Source organism: Halyomorpha halys, unplaced genomic scaffold, assembly GCF_000696795.3.
Source record: "Halyomorpha halys isolate HHAL.00 unplaced genomic scaffold, Hhal_1.1 Scaffold179.1, whole genome shotgun sequence".
In the NCBI taxonomy this organism is placed as follows: domain Eukaryota; kingdom Metazoa; phylum Arthropoda; class Insecta; order Hemiptera; family Pentatomidae; genus Halyomorpha; species Halyomorpha halys.
In genome coordinates this window covers 536,130-541,893 of record NW_027107000.1, presented here as the reverse complement: position 1 = coordinate 541,893, position 5,764 = coordinate 536,130, and the positions used below count along the sequence as shown (strand labels likewise).

The following is a 5,764-nucleotide window of genomic DNA, read 5'->3' as shown; positions in this document are numbered from 1 at the left end:
TAATCCTCCTTAGCCTCCTATTCATAAAGTATAAACATTTGTGTTTACATGGATAAAAGTTGTATTGAACGGAATTAATTAGCAAACACTCTAGAATCAAAATAAACAACGAACAAACGAAAAACGACAGGACTTTTTGAATGCCCTGGTATATATATATATATTTATAGTAAAGGCTAAATTTAACATTGTTGACCATGATCAAATCAAGGAGATGGCCAAAGCGGTGGTCAGAAAAAAAAATGTACAATTAGTGTCAGGTATTTATTAAGAGCTTATGCATTGATCCAGGAGTGGGTAGCTAATATCCTTTCAAGCAAAGGCTTGTTTTTTGGCCTCATAAGCGGTGAAACATATTTTTCATAATGCTTCAGCTGCTGTCTAAGTTCACCAGTTACCCTTATTGACCTACCTTTTTAAGCAAAATATTTTCAATGTGACTGCCGATGCTTAAATATGGTTTTACACTGTATCGAGTTTCACATCCGACTATCTTATTCTGGCATCTCAAACTCAAATATCTGATACAGAAAAAGAATCTTTTTCCATAATTTTGTAGTTCTTTCCAAATTAACTTCATTTAAAAAAATAATTTTATAGCTATCATTTTATAAGAATATCATTGAAGAACTTTAATGCTCAAATAAAAACTACTGAAATCATATGTACAGTAAAAAACTGTTGGTTATGAGTAGGAGGATATCTCAAAAATGATGATATTCTTATAAAATACAAGCAATAAAATCATTTTTTTAAATGAAGTTATAATATAAAAATAAACTCTATTTTAATTTAAATGTAAAATATATGTGTGAGAATTTGGAAAGAACAACAAAATAATAAAAAAAGATTCTTTTTCTGTGGCAAATGTTCGAGCTTGGGATGCCAGAAAAAGATAGTTGGATGTGAAACTCGATAGTTAGTTATAAATTAAACTACAGGAAGAAAACAATTTTTAATGTGACAGTCGATGCTTAAATACAGTTTGACACTTAAAAAGGTAGATCTGTGGGTACCTGATGAACTTAATGAGCAGCAGTAGTTGAAGCATTATGAAAAATACAGATCACTGCTTACGAGGCCAAAAAACAAGCCTTTGCTCGAAAGGATAATCTGTGATGAAAAGTGGATTGAAGATAACAACAGGTGTCTGTATGGTCAGTGGTTAAATATCGACAAAAGTCTGGGAAACATGCCAAAATCAAATTTGCATCCAAAAAAATATTGGTTTCTGTGTGATAGTCAATGCAAGGAATAATTCATTTCTCCTATTTGCCAGAGGTGAAACCATCACATCTACATCTTACTGCAATGATATTGACATAATGCGTCAAAAACTTGTTAAAAACAACCGGCATTGGTAGATAAGTTAGTATAGGAAGGGGCCTATACTCTTACATGACGATGCCACACCTCATGTTTCACAACGGACAATGAAGAAACTAAACAAGCTGTATTATGAAGTCCTTCCACACCTACCTTATTTGCCAGACTTATCTTAGATTTCCATCTGTTCAGAAATTTAGACAACTTTCTTAAAGGTAAAATGTTTGAAAATGATTATCAGGTCAAAAACATATTTTCTGACTTTATTTCTTCACAAAATCCTGAATTTTTCAGTTCTAGGATCGAAAAATTGATAATAAGTTGAAGAAAATGAGGGTAAATGTTTTGATTTCATAAAGTTGTTTTACTAATTAACCTTTCCTGTGAAACCTAAAATTTCATATGAAACAACCAAATATTTAAAGGCAGACCTGTGAAATAAATTTAGACCGGAATCTGGCTGTAAAAAGTTAGTAATAAGTAGTAAGATAACTAATCTTTCTTCTAACATCTTTGGAGTCTATAAAGAAATTTAACGAAATAAAAAACAAAAAAAATAGTTTATATTTTATTATTTAAGTCAATATGTTATTTTGTATTTATGTTTTTCCTCGATGAGAACTTAACCCCCATGCAAAGAGATTTGAATTATATTGTATATATTTTTTTAGATAAGTTGTATATTTTCAAATTTATTATGCTGGGGAGGAAAAAAAGATGATCCCTTTGTCAAAGCTTTTTAGAAAAGAATTAATCTTCAAGAACTAGTCATTTCCCATCTTAAATGGTGCCAAGGCTAAAAAGGTAAAGATACCTTGATTCATCCACAAAAAATGAATGCAACTTCTTGGATCAAATTTGGAAGGACGCTTTTCATTATCTCATGCCAAGCAATCCACGGATTCAATCCACAAAAGTTTATTTTTTAAATTCTTTTTTAACTAGTAGAGTCACTATAATGGCTGCGGAAGCTACACTAGGCTACTCCGGCAGCACCCATAACTTTCATATGCATAGCTGTAATCACACTGAACTATTTAAACATCTTTTATCTAGTTCAATAGCAGCATTATGAGTTCATAGCATTTCTTTAATAATAATCTTTTATAAAACTTAAAAATAAGTTTTATAAAAGATATTTTGTTGAAGAACTTTGATAGTGTTGATTGGCCAGAGATTTTTTACAAAGCACATATATATGAAACAATTTCAGTACATTATCAATGATAAACTGTAAAAATGCATCTGGCAAGGATAATGCTTTAAAAGTAATAATACTCTCTATAATAAAAATCAAAAAGTTTATGGAATATGAATGAGATGTATATTTAAGTATAGGACTCCAATGGGAGTCTTGGCAAAAAAAAAAAAGATGTATATTTTTAAAAATAAAAAAAAATAGGAATATATAGTGATAACACTATGATAAGATAACATTTAACAAGAAAGGTCATATGCAAGCATATTTGAAAAAAAAAAAAACAATGAATTGCAAAATTTATATAGCTATTCTTTAAAAAATGCTAATAATGAATGATTTGCTTATCTGGGATTATTCAAGATATACAAAACAAACACACCATTGTTTGTTGCAAACAACTTAACACATTGTAATTTTAAAAATCTATCCTTGATATCAATAATTATTCAATTATCACAAGCATGTAATGAATCCTTTGAATAAATTGTTTATTCGAAGGATAATGACTATTCATTTACAAAAAATGTTTATTTTTAAAAATTATATGTCATACAATAAACAATGGATAATCCAAAGGAAGAGATGAATATTATCTAATTCATTTGATCTCGCAACCCTTGGAGCTTTTGAGAAAACTTTTCAAACACCCCACAACTACTTCCTTTGAATTTATAACAATGACAAATAAGTAGCGTTAAAAAAACAGAATTTAGTTTATTTTAAATTTTATTTATGGTACAAATAAGTAATATTTTAGAGATTAATAAATTCAGTAGTCAAGTAAAATATAAAATATGGTAACAAGGACTATTTGCTGAGTACAACATAAATAAAAAGTAAGCTCATATTAAAGTAAATGATATAAATTTATTTTTAATTTTATTTTTTTGAAAGGATTTTATTTAACTACCAAAAATAAATTCAACAATGTACAATAGCTGATATTAAAATATAAATAAACAGATAATTCTCCAAGAACAATATTCCTTATTTTTTTAAAAATTTATTTATCGATATTTACAGCTGTATTAAAATATATGTAACAAGAAAATTTGATATTAGTTATACAATGGTATGATACAGACATTTGGATAATCTACCTATTGATAGAACTCCAATCTCTAAAATTAAATAACATATTATTTCTATTCACATTTAAATGTCTTTGCTTTTTATGAAAACAAATATATGTTTCATAACTACAACAAAAACATATAATCCAATAGATTTATAGTAATCTAAATCCATGTTTGTTAGTTTTTCAAGTGATAATCAAATTGTATTGAAAAAAAAGAGATTAAAACCAGTTTGTAAAGGTGATAAAATGACAGCAATCAGTGATAATTTCATAGAGTTATACTAAAACATTTTTAATATATGGTTCATTTATATGTCCTGCAATAAACATTTTAAGACATATGTAATAACAATCATAAACAGACTTATACTGAACCAAACAAATGTGAAATAAAGAGAAAAAATAAAACTGTTAGAAACAACCAGTAGATTTAATGCATATGGAATCAACGAGGCAATATACGATGAAAAGAAGTGGCTCAAGATCAGTTTGAAGGGTTTACTAAATATTTTCCTTTAATAAAAATAATTGTAATTAGGAGGTATAAGGTGATCAACCATAAATAATTTCTCACAGCCTTTAATCATCCAGAATAAATCACTACTTTTTATTCTAGCAAGGAAAAAAAAACAAAAAACAGCAGTATTTCATTAAAATTATTAACGTCAAATTGATCCAGAGATTCACTTAATAGTTAAAAATATATACACTTAGTGTCATCATTTTTTTTTCAAATGGACAATTGTAATAAGTAAGGAAATTCATTAAAAATGTTATCAGAAAAGCCAATTTTGTTTCTTAAAAAAATAAGTGTTTGAACTAATGTTTCACCAAGCAAATATTAGCAATATAAATAGAAAATATTATGAAAAACTAAGCAGTGTAAATTACTATTTAAAAGAAGTCATAACACAATATTAACATTTAAGTCAAAATGTAAGCAGGCATCCAGGTAAATAAGTAAATTCATACACCAAGTTATAACTGTACAACAAAATATATCTTCCATACCATTGATATTTGGGACATTTACAAAAATAAAAAGTTTAGAAATAAAATTCTAAATTTAAATAAAAAGGCATATTATAATCAAAAAGTGTTATAGTCTTGAAATTAGTTCACATAAAATTAGTAAACTGTGAACTTGACTATATTTGATATAAAAATTATATAAAAATTTGAATATATTTAGTCAAATATTCGGGCCGGTAGATGGCTTTTCCAACATTTCATATAGAAAAAATCCATATTTCAATAAATGAGAAAAAATAAATAAAAAAGGGCAAAATTACATAGATCTAGGAAAAAATATCAAAGTATATACTAACGTAAATGTTGAGAAAACTTCATCAAAACAAAGCCGGTTAGTAACAACAAACACACCTCCCGGATTGTCAATTTATAACTGACAGTAAACCGCAAGACTTATAGCTTCCAAAGAGATCAGTATGGTCACCGTATTAGATGGGATCTCTTAATGAGGAGCAAGCGTTAGCCGACGTCACATACATTGACCGAACTTCTTCGGTTTTAAGTAAAATTACAATATTTGCACACCACGTTTTTCTTATTAAATTTTGAATTTATGCAATAAAAAAACCCTATTATTTCAAAAATACAAAGTATATTTATAACTTAATAACTACAAATAAAATTCAAATGAAAAACTTCTTTCATAAAAAAAAAAACATCAAACTTACAAAAAATACAGGAAAAAAGTATTTGCACACCTTGCGTTTTATAATTTTTTTTTTTTTAATTTAATATTTTGTATGAAGTCCGTTGGCATCTATTACCGCTTCTAAACATCTCGGCATTGAGCGGACGCGGGTTTTATTCAATCCGTGTTAAATGTTCCCATTCTTGCTGTAAAAGATCTTTGAGGTGATGTTTTCCGGTTATTTGGTGTTTTTGAACATTTTTATCTAAAATATGCTACAAATTTTCAATGTTTCAAGCCAGGAGAGTGTGGAGGGATATGAAGTTGTTGGCGAATGTTAAATATTAACCACTCTTTGGTTTTTATGCTGTATGTTTTGGATCATTATCATTCATAAAAATATACCGATTACACTCCCACCTCCATGTTTTACAGTAACTGAGACGTTTTGCTACCTGAATTCTTCACTTTTCCTTAGCCATATCGTCTTTCTTCCGTC

The 5,764-nt window shown here is 27.9% G+C and overlaps 1 protein-coding gene across 1 annotated transcript in view; it reads right to left on the bottom strand.

Moving 5' to 3' along the window:
- Positions 1–5,062, bottom strand: part of Cbs (Cystathionine beta-synthase) — a 13,865-nt gene extending 8,803 nt beyond the window's left edge. The window contains exon 1 of the mRNA XM_014418123.2: positions 4,934–5,062. The gene's annotated coding sequence lies outside the window, so the exon portion shown is untranslated. The remainder of the gene's footprint in view (positions 1–4,933) is intronic.
- Between the last annotated feature and the right edge of the window lie 702 nt (positions 5,063–5,764).